This window comes from Stomoxys calcitrans, chromosome 1 (genome assembly GCF_963082655.1).
Source record: "Stomoxys calcitrans chromosome 1, idStoCalc2.1, whole genome shotgun sequence".
Lineage (NCBI taxonomy): Eukaryota > Metazoa > Arthropoda > Insecta > Diptera > Muscidae > Stomoxys > Stomoxys calcitrans.
Window position 1 is genome coordinate 110772958 of NC_081552.1, and position 14828 is coordinate 110787785.

The window sequence follows — 14828 nt, forward strand, 5'->3', positions numbered from 1 at the left end:
ATGGGCCATATCGGTCCATGTTTTGATATAGCTGCCATATAAACCGATCTTGGGTCTTGACTTCTTGAGCCTCTAGAGTGCGCATTTCTTATCCGATTGGGATGAAATTTTGCACGACGTGTTTTGTTATGGTATACAACAACTGTGCCAAGTATGGTTCAAATCGGTTCATAACCTGATATAGCTGACATATAAACCGATCTTGGGTCTTGACTTCTTGAGCCGCTACAGTGCGCAATTCTTATCCGATTGGAATGAAATTTTGCACGACGTGTTTCGTTATTATATCCAACAACTGTGCCATGTATGGTTCAAATCGGTCCATAACTGGATATAGCTGCCATATAAACCGATCTGGGGTCTTGAGTCTCTAGAGTGCGCAATTCTTATCCGATTGGAATGAAATTTTGCACGACGTGTTTTGTTACGATACCCAACAACTGTGCCAAGTATGGTTCAAATCGGTCCATAACCTTATATAGCTGTCATATAAATCGATCTTGGGTCTTGACTTCTTGAGCCTCTAGAGGGCGCAATTCCTATCCGATTTGAATGAATTTTGACACGTAGTATTTTGTTATGATATCCAACAACTGTGCCAAATATGGTTCAAATCGGTTCATAACCTGATATAGCTGTCATATAAACAGATCTGGGGACTTGACTTCTTGACCTTCTAGAGGTCGCAATTCCTATCCGATTTGGCTGAAATTTCGCAAGACGTTTTTTATTGTTACTTTCAACAACTATGTCAAATAAATTACATGTCGGTTCATAACCTGATATAGCTGCCATATAAACCGATCTGGGATCTTGACTTCTTGAGCCTCTAGAGGTCGCAATTATTATCCGATTTGCCTGAAATTTTGTACGACGGATTCTTTCATGACCATCAGCATACGTGTTTATTATTGTCTGAATCGGTCCATAGCCCGATACAGCTCCCATATAAATCGATCTCTCTATTTTACTTTTTGAGCTCACAAAGAGCGCAATTCTTATTCGAATTGGCTGACATTTTACACAGGTCTCCAACATATAATTTAATTGTAGTCCAAACCGGACCATATCTTGATATCGCTCTAATAGCAGAGCAAAGCCTTTCTTATATCCTGTTTTGCCAAAGAAGAGATGCCGGGAAAAGAACTCGACAAATGCGATCCATGGTGGAGGGTATATAAGATTCGGCCCGGCCGAACTTAGCACGCTTTTACTTGTTATATATATACTAGCTGGACAGGGCCCGCTCCGCTGCGCCTTCTTTCACTCTCTTATTTTATCTGAGCCTTATACACCGGCAGGAAATAAGTCCTGTTTGGGGGTGCTGGTACGGCCTTTCAGATATTTCGCCCCAATGTGGATATTATTTTCGTGCTCCACTGCCAAATTCCTTTTATTTGAGCCTTATATTGCTATGGTCGCTAAATATTTGCGGTATGGGAGTGTTTTTGAGAGTGAGGCGGATCCCCATATATCATATACGTGCTCTGGTCTCAAATACCTTTCATTTGATTCCCATATTGTCATTATTGGTTTATATTCAATTTGGTTGGTGGCTTTGGAGGTGGGGCGGCCCCCTATATATCCCAACCATCTCCGATATCTGGCGTTTTTGGAAATATGGCAAGGAGAGAGTCCGCCTATTAAAGTTTGGATGTTAGATCTACTTCATTCTCTTGGATTTGGAGTAGCCAACCTCTTTGCCCCAAAAGTGGATATCAGATTCATACTCTACTCCCGAAAATCACATTGGAGCTACATATTTCAAAAGTCTGTATATATGTGTGGTTTAGGGGGCGTTTATGAAGAGAGATGTCCCTGAAACACATGGCTATAAAACAAATACCAGATTTGAGTCCCTTTTGCCATAATCACAAATATGTCCAGTTTGAGGGTTTGAGGGGTATATAGGGTGAGGCGACCACCCACGCACTTAGCCCTGAAAAAATATCAGCATCGTAAGCTTCTCTCATATTTAATTTTTTTTTGAGCCCCAATTGCTATTGGTTTAGGGGAAGTTTATGGGGTTAGACGATCCCCAAACACTTGGCCTCAAAATTGGATGTCAAACTCGTTTTCTACTATCAAATACTTATTATTTGTGGCCCTTATTGCTATAGTAGGCAAACATGGCCGGTTTGAAGGGAGTTTTTAAGGGGGATACTGAAATAATATCAGCATCGTGTTAGAGCACGATTTTGTTTGACCCCATAATGTCATGTATTTTGAAGGTAGCTATCAAGATATTCAGGGCTACGGGTCTCGTACAGATCTACACTAGATTATTATTTTGTTGTAGTTTTTGTTATCTAAATTAAAAATCATATTTCAAAGCCACCACTTAGTATGCCACTTTTTTAAAGATCCAATTTGAGGGTAAAAATACCTTTGATTGGTGTCTAAAGACCTTTGATTGGTGTCCAAAGACCTTTAATTGGTGTCCTATTCTATCGTGATCGACCTTCATATATTATTTTTAATTCCTTTTTTGGGTAGGTTAGGGAGAGGTGGATTGCCCTCAGACGCATCCTTTCATTTGAGTACAATATATTCTCGGTTGTCCTACATGACAGTTTGGTGTTGTTTTTATTGGGAGAAGAGGGTCGCTCGTCCCGATAAAAAGACCCAAAAGACAATTTATTTGAGTCCTTTATTGTCACGATCCTGCTGAACGGCAGGACGGCTGGACGTGACCCAGATTCTTGAATACTTATATCAACATTAGATTCGAACTCTACTGACATGCAAATCTTGCCAATGAACATTCCATTAAGGGACAGGGGCAAACTTCTCACATTTCAATGAGTGCAGTCCGATTCAAGTTTAAGCTCAATGATAAGGGGCTCGCTTTTTATAGCCGAGTCCGAACGGCGTGCCGCAGTGCGACACCTCTTTAGACAGAAGTATTACATGGCATAGTACCTCACAAATGTTGCCAATATTAGGAGGGGGAAACCACCGCCAACATTTTTTTCTGGTGGTCTCGCCAAGATTCGAACCCAGGTCTTCAGAGTCATTGGCGGGCATGCTAACGTCTGCGCTATGGTGGCCTCTACTGACATAGACCTATTGAAGGGTATTTGGTGGGTGGGCCGGTCCTCGACTCTATCCCAAATATGTATACCAGATTCGTACTCAATTCGCAAAGACCTTTCATTTGATATCCATACTGTCCCAATTGGTAAATAAGACCTGCTGGCGGATTTTTGGGGATGGGGACTCGTCTCAGGTACAGGGGAATATATACTTTTACATCAGATCTTTACTCTACTTTAAAAAAGCTTTCATTTGATGTCCATAATGTCGCAATTGGTTAATATGCCCTCCGGGGGGGTTTTGAGGGGTAGGAGGCCTCTCAGACACCAATGAATACATTTTTATGCCAGATTTGTACTCTACTACTTTAAATACCTTTCATTTGATACTCATATTGCCAACAGCGGTGAAAGAGTCCTATTGGGGTGTTTTTTGGGGTTGGGGGACCGCCGAATACTTGGACGAGATGTGTGTATCAAGTTCGAACTCTACTTTTAAATAACTTTCGTTTGATACCCATATTGTTCCAATCGGTAAACATATCCGTGCGGATGGTTTAGGAGAGTGGGGAGGCCCCTCAGACACCAAGGGATACATTTTTATGTCAGGTTTGTACTCTACTTTAAAATACCTTTCGTTTGTACCCATATTGCCCAAAGCTGTGAAAGAGCCCTGTTGGGGGGTTTTTTGGGGTGGGACCCCCCCCCCACCCAACAATTTGGGCAAAATTTATACATCAAGTTCGTACTATATTAAAGTATATATATATATTTCGTTTTTCATTATTCAAAGGACCGATGTGTTGTTATTAGCTTTGACCACTCTGCCCTCTCTTTGTTCGTGTTGGCGTTTCCATTCAGATCCAATTGTAAAAGGCCAATAGTGGGCGTTAAATTAAATATTATTGCTACTCGCTTGAAGTGGCTTAACGCATATAACCACATTATTGTTGGCGATACTTCTTGGTAATTAAGCCATATAATACTGTTGAAACAAATAGTTTTGCCCAGTGGTACGTCGTTTGGATTTGCCTAGAAAAGAAAGGTCCCTTATCCATGAGCTAACATTTGATTCGAAAAAACTGATTGATATGTGAGTTATATCCCTGCTGTTACTATGGTGACAACACACTGATGGAAAAATGTCTGTTCTTTGCCAGTACCGCCAGGTATTATTTTGTTCGTGTCATTGGCAAAGATTTGTGATATTATTTGATAAATAAATTCAATACCAAACAAAGGAGGCTATTAAGAAATGACGGTGTCACATATATATTCTTGTCATTGTGCCAGAAGTGTTGTTGAGCTTTGTACTTAAAATATTGTCGCCATTATTAAAATATTTGTTAGTGATTTGGGTATTGGAAAGTGTATGGGTACTGACGATGTAGATGAACTGAATAAAATGTTCATCAATATACCAACAGTTGGGAGAGATCTGTCTTTCTATGGTTGTGACGATGGCTCAACACGTGGTGACGGTTTGGTTCCGAGATTTATTCGCATAATCCTTCCTCGATTATTTCCATACCTTATGTTCTTCTTTAATTTCATAATCACATCCAGTACCTATCCCACTTCTAAAGTTAATCCAGTCCCTAAGACAAACAAAGAGTTTCGTCCCATATCCATATAGTGCTACCTATCTAAGGTATTCGAAAATATCATACACGGACAAATGGTAGAGCATTTACGACGCGAATCGTTGCTGAGTGATAAGCAGTCTGGGTTCAGGGCTAAGCATAGCTGTACTACGGCATTATTGGAGGTCTCAGAGTCAATTAGGAGCGACATTAACTACAACCAAATCAGCTTTCTTGTCCTCCATGACCATTCAAAGGCCTTTGACACTGTGTATCACCGCAACATGACCTTTAAACTTAAACGGTTCTTCAATTTCTCTGCTGCCTCCACAAACCTGATAATGTCTTATTTGTCTGGTAGATCACAATCATGAATGACATAGACCAGCGCGTATTAGAACTTAATAAAAAGGATCTATCCAGTGTATGTGTATGGGCCAAGCCGAACGGTTTATGCCTCAATCCCCTCAAGTCTAAATGATAAGTAATACATAGGAATAAGAGATTTGCCCTGCAGGATATAGAGATACTGGTAAATTGCGAGAAAGTGGCTCTGGCTTCCAGTGCCAAAAATCTTGGTGTAGTTTTGAATAGTTCGCTAAGCTGGTCAGACCATATCAATGGTATCGTTAGTCAGACATACGCGAAGCTGCGAGTACTGTGGATGACTCATAGCTAAACACCCCTGAGCATACGCTGTCTTCCAGCGAAGTCTCTATTGGTTCCAGGTCTGTTGTACGTATGTGAGCTTTTTGTGCATATATCTACTTCTATTATATAAAAATGAAATTGTAGCGCTTTGTTTGTTTGTTTGCTAGTTTGTTTGTCTGTTCCGTATAGACTCAAAAGCGACTGAACCTATTTTCATGAAATTTTCACAGATGGTAGAGATTGGGCCCCCGGCGAAAATAAGGTACAACATTTTTTGATAGCCGGCGGGCCCTCCCCCATACCCCAATTTTCAAAAACGCCAGATCTCGGAGATGGGTGGGATATATAGGGGGCCGCCCCATCTCTGAAGCCACCAGCCAAATGGAATATAAACCAATATGGGAATCAAATGAAAGGTATTAGAGACCAGAGCACGAATCCGATATATGGGGATCCGCCTTACTCTCAAAAACATTCTCATACCGGGCATATTTACCGACAATAGCATTATACGGCTCCAATGAAAGGTATTTGGAAAAAGAGCACCAAGATAATATCCGCATTGGCGCGAAATATCGGAGACGCCGTACCAGCACTCCCATACAGGACTCTCCCCCTTACCCCATTTTTCAAAAACGACAGATCTCGGAGATCTGAGGAACCTCAATAGGTATGAAATCGTGGGTCCAAATAACCTTTGGACGCCTCATCTCAAAACCCACCCGAACGGACTAGTTAACCGATTGGGACAATATGAGCATGAAATGAAAAGTATTTAAGAGTAGAGTATTTAAGAGTAGAGTACTCCCCCAACAGGACTCTTTCACCGCTTTGGGCAATATGGGTATCAAATGAAAGGTATTTAAAAGTTGAGTACAAATCTGACATGAAAATATATTCCGTGGTGTTTGAGGGGCCTTCCCATCCTCAACAGGACATATTTACCGATTGGAACAATATGGGTATCAAATAAAGGGTATTTGGAAGCTAAGTACATTACAAATTCGATCCAAGGTGTCTATGGGGCCTCCCCAACCTTACAAACCCTCAAACGGCCAAGAATGTCCGACGTCACAAAATGGTTATCAAATGAAGGGTCTTTGGGAGTTGACTACGAATCTGGTATACACATTTCGCAGAGTTTGAGACCGGCTTATTCACTAAATACTATTAAATAGGTCGTTTCGTTTGATCGGAATATTATGGGAATTAAAAAAAAAGTGTATTATAGTTCGAATCTAATGTTTATATATGTATTCAAGTATATAGGTCACGTCCAGCCGTCCTGTCGTTCAGCAGGACATGTAGATCTCGGCATTAAAGGACTCAAATAAATTGTCTTTTAGGTCTTAGTGTCGGGAGGAAATATTTATTAGTGTGAATCTGAACGAGACCCGTTGCCGTGAATAACTTGATAGCTATGCCTATAGCAAAAAGTGTGCTGATAATAGCAAACACTGTCTGCTGAATATCAGTTGTTAAGTTTACTGCTGTTATAGCAGTAGTTCTGCTATTAGATCGATAGTTCTATAATTTCAGAGCAGCTGGCTTACTGCTGAAAAGTCTGTAGTTTGCTGAAAATGACTGCTGCTTAACTATGAAGGGGATGCTAGAAAAAAATTAAATACAAATATGAATGTGTGTCTCAGTGAATGTTTATAATCACCACTGAATGTATACTTTCCATAATCTTTTTTCTTTACATTTAGACACAAAAGGCCATTCCAGTCTTGTACATATAAGTAGAGCGATAACAAGATATGGAAGCATGTTTCTTGACGGTAGTATTCCACCAATTAAAATCATTACTTTCAATAAAGTTTCTGAAAAAATTCCTAAAGTAATTAAAACAAGTATCAGGCAAACATACAAAACAGAATATTTATTTTTACAGCAGATTTTTGTACTTAAAATAGCAGACATTTTTGCTGTTTTGAATAACAAATTTTGTTGAGTGTACTTTCGAAATACTTCACATTATAGGGCTCAAACAAAATCGTGCTCTAGCACTTTTCAGCTTTAAGTGTGTGGTTGGCCGCCCCACCCTACATATCCCTCAAACTTGACATATTTGTGGATTATGGCAAAAATGGGCTCAAATCTGATATCCGGTTTTATGGGGAAGTGTTTCAGGGACAACTCATCTCATAAACTCCCCCTGAAGCACACATATAACGACTATAGCAATATGTAGCTCAAATTAGTTTTTTGGGAGTAGAGTCTGCAATCCACTTTTGGGGCAAAGAATTTGGCAACTCCAATCCACCACCAAGATTTAATCGTCGGTCCCAGTCTAGCTATTATAAATATATATACAAGCACAATATAGGGACTAGGGACAATATAGGCATCAAATGAAAGGTATTGGAGAGTGGAAAACGAATATGGTATAAAACTTTAAGTCTAAGTACCCCTCGGGCCGCCCAACCCCAAAATTGGGGCTTAAATGAAAGGTATTCGGGAGTAGATTTCGAATCTGGCATTCAAAATCAGATCGAAGTATAGGGGGTCATACCACCCCTCAAAAACGCCATTAGACCCATTATGACTATATGATACCTGGCTGAACCGATTTTCTTAAATTTTCATAGATTGTGTACGTTTGTCGGGAAGGAAACATAGGCTATACTATTTTTAGATATCGGATGGAGGCGGACCCTCCCCTTTTCCGGAAAAACGCCACCCATATCCGAAAGTGGTCCGATGGGCAGAATAAGCGTATCAAATGAGAGGTACTCAAATGAAAAGTATTTGGCAGTAGATTACAAATATGGCATAAAACATTAAGTCCAAGAAATGGGAGGTGACCTACCCATAAATACCCCCAAATAGGCATATTACCCGACCATGGTTATATGGGACTCAAATGAAAGGTATTAGGGAGTAGATTACGAATATGACATTAAAGTTTGCGTTCAAGTCTAGGTGGTGCTTTTCTTCTCAAATAGGCAGTATTTGAGAGAGAAAACGACTTTGATATCCAATTTTGGAGCCAAGTGTTTTGGGGTACGCCCTAAAGCACCCCCTAAACTGAACTTCATTTCCGAATAAAGAACGAATTTGATATCTATTCTCAGTAAAAAGTGCCGGTGGCCGCCCCAGCCTCAAAACACCCTCCAAACGGTTCATATATGGGCTCAAATTAAAGGGATTTGGAAGTGCAGCACGAATTTGATATCCATATTTGAGTCGAAATGTCTGAGGTGAACATCCCTCCCCTAATCATAACATTACCCTAAGGAAGAACATTACCATCAGGAACCGAGAAGGGGCAAATTCTCACACATCAATTGCTTTCGGATTGAAGTTAAAACTCAATGGTAAGGGACCTTTTTTTATAGCCGAATCCCAACGGCGTCCGGCAGTGCGACACCATGCATGGCATTGTACCTCGCGAATGTGATTGGAACACGTTCAGTATCATAGGCTACAATGGCATGAATTCGATATCCGCATTCAGCGCGAAGTGTCACCACCCTTACCACCCTTAAAAGATATTAGAGAGTTAAAGAAGGCGCAGCGGGTGATTTTTTTGAGGTTAGGATTTTCATGCATTAGTATTTGACAGATCACGTGGGATTTCAGACATGGTGTCAAAGAGAAAGATGCTCAGTATGCTTTGACATTTCATCATGAATAGACTTACTAACGAGCAACGCTTGCAAATCATTGAATTTTATTACCAAAATCAGTGTTCGGTTCGAAATGTGTTCATTCACCGTAACGTTGCGTCCAACAGCATCTTTGAAAAAATACGGTCCAATGATTCCACCAGCGTACAAACCACACCAAACAGTGCATTTTTCGGGATGCATGGGCAGTTCTTGAACGGCTTCTGGTTGCTCTTCACTCCAAATGCGGCAATTTTGCTTATTTACGTAGCCATTCAACCAGAAATGAGCCTCATCGCTGAACAAAATTTGTCAAAATTTGAACACATTTCGAACCGAACACTGATTTTGGTAATAAAATTCAATGATTTGCAAGCGTTGCTCGTTAGTAAGTCTATTCATGATGAAATGTCAAAGCATACTGAGCATCTTTCTCTTTGACACCATGTCTGAAATCCCACGTGATCTGTCAAATACTAATGCATGAAAATCCTAACCTCAAAAAAATCACCCTTTATATATATATATATATATATATATATATATATATATATATATATATATATATATATATATATATATATATATATATATAAATAATATGTAACTGATTCTTAAAAAAAAATTATTTTAACATGTTGTCAAATTTACTTTTTTAATGTGCATTTTTATTAGTTTTATATAATTTTTAAAGAAATTTGTCTTGTTGTGCAGAACTTAATAAATAAACTAATACTTACCTTTCTTTATTTGGCTACGATAGAATATTTGTTCCACTAGCCGAACGTACAATAGCGTTCCAAGCACCTCGATCTTCTGCGCTCATTCTAAAATCTCTGACACCAAGTTTCGAGGTGTCTCCCACAACTTGATCTTTCCATCGGGCTTTTGGTCTTCCCGGTTTGCGTGTACCACCGTGTTTGCCTTCAAAAGACTTATTTGCTGGAGCTTTTTCATCCATTCTGACAATGACCTGACATGACCTAGCCAACGCAGCCGTTGTGTTTTGATGCGTGTAACTATGCTATCATACAGCTCGTGGTTCATACGTCGCCTATATTCTCCATTCTCTTGTTCTTCTCGGGTCTTTTCCAGGATTTGGCGCAGTGTGAATATCTGGTCTAGGGCGGATTTACCAAGTCTAAAGCCGCATTGATAGAGCCCAATTACCTCACTGACTTTAGGTTTCAATCTGTCACACAGTACGCTCGAGAGTATCTTGTATGCGATGGAGAGGAGACTTATTCCTCTGTAGTTGGCACATTCCGTCTTGTCTCCTTTCTTGTGTACGGGACATAGTATGCTGAGGTTCCAATCATCGGGAATGCTTTCTTCTAGCCGGATTGCGCAGATAAGCTGATGCATACGCCTTATCAGCGTGGCGCCTCCGGTCTTAAATAGTTCAGCGGGTAACCCGTCGGCTTCTGCTGCTTTGTTGTTCTTTAGTCGGGTCACTGCTACTTGGACCTCATTCTGACTAGGAGGTAAACATTCTGTACCATCATCAGGGATTAGTTCTGCGGTATTTTCTTCGCCGCCAACATCGGACACTAGCAGTTGGGTAAAATGTTCTTTCCGTATCCTCAGCATGTTATCTGTGTCAGTTACTAGATTTCCTTCTTTGTCTCTGCAGGAGGATTTGCCTGAACCAAAGCCATCGGTTTGATGTTTAATTCTTTGGTAGAATTTCCGGACTTCATTCTGACTCCTGTACATCTCAATTATCTCGCACTCACGTCTTTCCATTTCCTTTGTCTTTCTGCGGAATAGACGTTTCTCCTCTCTACTTTTCTCCCGATACCTCTCCTTCATCTGGCGCGTTGCTACTGTTTGCAGTGTTGCTCTATATGTTTCTTGGAGGAGGCTTCCGGTACCCAAGTACGCATTTCGCGGCATTTTCCATGGAGTGGGCAATAGTTTGCCACTGCGATATTATATCATCGGAACAAGGAGTGCTTTCATGAAGCAGTTGGGTCAGTCGAGTGGAGTATGCCGCTGTCATTTGTTGTGTTTGCAGCTTTTCAATGTCCAGCTTCCGTGCAGTGTCAGATCGTACTTTCCTCGCCATGTTCAAATGGGTGCGAACCTTTGCTGCAACGAGGTAATGATCCGAATCTAGCTGGATGAATGCCTTCCATCTATCACAACGTGATCAATTTGGTTTCTCGTGTTTTGATCGGGTGACAGCCATGTAGCTTTATGAATATTTTTATGTTGAAATCTGGTGCTACTATCTGCCATGTTTTTTGCCGCGGCGAAATCTATCAGCCTCAACCCATTACTGGACGTTATCTCGTGGAGGCTAAATTTTCCGACTGTTGCACCAAAGATGTCTTCCTTCCCTGTAGAAAATATCCTTGGTCTGCTCGTCTTTGTCTAATATCTGCCATGTACTTCTCTAATACATCCGCCAGCGCGTATACTGCACCTTCTCTTTAAAGAGTGCGAACATTCCAGGTGCAGATCCGCAAATCATGGTCCTTTTTTCATTTGCGTGGGTCGTCAACGTTGGGGGGTCCGTTTTTATACCCACCACCGACGGATGGGGGTATATTCATTTTGTCATTCCGTTTGCAACACATCGAAATATCCATTTCCGACCCTATAAAGTATATATATTCTTGATCAGCGTAAAAATCTAAGACGATCTAGACATGTCCGTACGTCTGTTCGTCTGTCTGTTGAAATCACGCTACAGTCTTCAAAAATAGAGATATTTTTCGTAGGCCAATCCTTATCTTTCAAAGTCTTCAAGTTTGGTTGTCTTTGCGAATATATCAGTTTAATAATGAAAGTTTCTCCCAATCAGCTTCAGCATTTCGATGAAATTTTTTCACTTGCGCTTATTTTTGTTCTCAAAATAGTTTTATGATTTCAACAGGTTATTGTTTCCATTAAATTTTACGCAAACAAACTAAAAACATTAAGCAACTAAATTATAATTGTTCGACCAATTTTTACGAAGTTTCTACTCAAATTTATTGGCGATAAAATATGAAAAGGTGGTAGAACTTAAAATCAGAAACACCAACAGATTTCTGTTATAGCAGGACCTACGCCAAGCCGATTACTGGCTTAGGTGTAGGTCCATAGTGGCATGGGGCGGATTAACATCTGCACCCTCTTTTCAGACTGACCTAACCTAACGTATGTGTAATATACCACTTCCTCTCATAGTCTGCTAATGTATTTCACGATTACTTTTTGTAGATAATAGGTTTTGAAGCAAAATTACTTTCTGATTTTATCTATTATGGCATTCCTATTATTTATGATAAAATTTCAATAAATGTGTTATGTTTTCGGTGATATATTTGCAGTTTTGAAAAACATGTTTTTTTCGCTGTAAAACACGAACTATGAACTAAATATGCACCATTAGGAAGCATGGAATTTTTGTCAACGTGCAATTTTAGTACATAACACTTAAGAAATCATTATTCGCAAAATCTTTCCATTGTAAAAAATTCAAAAAGTAAATTTTAAAATTTTTTACGTAATGTTTCATTGTGCCGAAATCTACCTTCAAAGCCAACAGAACTAACAAATTTCTACTTGAATCAACGCTTTCTATTGACTGATAGATTTCACTCCTTAACCATATATATATTGTGAATCATGGAATTCCAAGAAAAAAAAAATAAGCAAAATTTCATTTGAAATAATTATTTTAAAATGTACAATAGACTGCGTGATCATTTAGGGGCTTTCAAATTGTGTTTCCGAGTCCTTAAAATTGTTCATTTCATTGCTGTATGTTATGATTGCCTGGTGTACGGTAAGTATCTCTTCAGGTGCTAAATTGGAACGGTGGCAGAGCCGGCTACTCATCAGCTATTCGGGGGCATCCTTCTCATTACGAAATACATTCAATCATAGACACAACTTTCGTGCCAGATAACATGTTTTTATACCCATCACCGAAGAATGGGGGTATATTCATTTTGTCATTCCGTTTGCAACACATCGAAATATCCATTCCGACCCTCTAAAGTATTCTTGATCAGTGTAAATATCTAAGACGATCCAGCCATGTCCATCCGTCCGTCTGTCTGTTGAAATCACCCTACAGTCTTTAAAAATAGAGATATTGAGCTGAAACTTTGAGCAGATTCTTTTTTATACCCTCCACCATAAGATGGGGGGTATATTAATTTCGTCATTCTGTTTGTAACTACTCGAAATATTCGTCTGAGACCCATAAAGTATATAAATTCTTGATCGTCGCGACATTTTATGTCGATCTAGCCATGTCCGTCCGTCTGTCCGTCCGTCCGTCTGTCTGTCGAAAGCACGCTAACTTCCGAAGGAGTAAAGCTAGCCGCTTGAAATTTTGCACAAATACTTCTTATTAGTGTAGGTCAGTTGGTATTGTAAATGGCCCATATCGGTCCATGTTTTGATATAGCTGCCATATAAACCGATCTTGGGTCTTGATTTCTTGAGCCTCTAGAATGCGCAATTCTTATCCGATTGGAATGAAATTTTGCACGACGTGTTTTGTTATTATTATATCCAACAACTGTGCCAAGTATGGTTCAAATCGGTTCATAACCTGATATAGCTGCCATATAAACAGATCTTGGGACTTGATTTCTTGAACTTCTAGAGGGCGCAATTCCTATCTGATTTGGCTGAAATTTTGCATGACGTATTTTATTCTTACTTTCAACAACTGTGTCAAATAAGGTTCAAATCGGTTCATAACCTGATATAGCTGCCATATAAACCGATATGGGATCTTGACTTCTTGAGACTCTACAGGTCGTAATTATTATCCGATTTGCCTGAAATTTGTACGTCGGACCATGACCATCAACGTACCTGTTTATTATGGTCTGAATCGGTCTATAGCCCGATACAGCTCCCATATAAATCGATCTCTCTATTTTACTTCTTGAGCCCACAAAGGGCGCAATTCTTATTCGAATTGGTTGACATTTTACACAGGTCTCCAACATATAATTTAATTGTGATCCAAACCGGACCATATCTTGATATCGCTCTAAAAGCAGAGCAAATCTTTTCTTATTTCCTTTTTTGCTTAAGAAGATATGCCGGGAAAAGAACTCGACATATGAGATCCATGGTGGAGGGTATATAAGATTCGGCCAGGCCGAACTTAGCACGCTTTCACTTGTTTTTCACTAAAGTTTCTTTTTTCTGCACTCTCTTAAATTTAAATCAGGAAGTATGTACCATTTCGTACTTTTTGATACATTTTAATACCTTAACTTCAGCCTTATTCCTATGACCCACGACCAACATTCGAGCAAAATTTCATGATTCTAACGATGATCAGTCAGTCAGTCAGCCATCGGTCTATCACGCAACTTGTTTTTATACCCTCCACCATAAGATGGGGGGTATACTAATTTCGTCATTCTGATTGTAACTACTCGAAATATTCGTCTGAGACCCCATAAAGTATATATATTCTTGATCGTCGTGAAATTTTATGTCGATCTAGCCATGTCCGTCCGTCTGTCCGTCCGTCCGTCCGTCCGTCTGTCTGTCCGTCCGTCCGTCCGTCCGTCGGTCCGTCCGTCCGTCTGTCCGTCTGTCTGTCGAAAGCACGCTAACTTCAGAAGGAGTAAAGCTAGTCGCTTGAAATTTTGCACAAATACTTCTTATTAGTGTAGGTCGGTTGGTATTGTAAATGGGCCATATCGGTCCATGTTTTGATATAGCTGCCATATAAACCGATCTTGGGTCTTGACTTCTTGAGCCTCTAGAGTGCGCATTTCTTATCCGATTGGGATGAAATTTTGCACGACGTGTTTTGTTATGGTATACAACAACTGTGCCAAGTATGGTTCAAATCGGTTCATAACCTGATATAGCTGACATATAAACCGATCTTGGGTCTTGACTTCTTGAGCCGCTACAGTGCGCAATTCTTATCCGATTGGAATGAAATTTTGCACGACGTGTTTTGTTATTATATC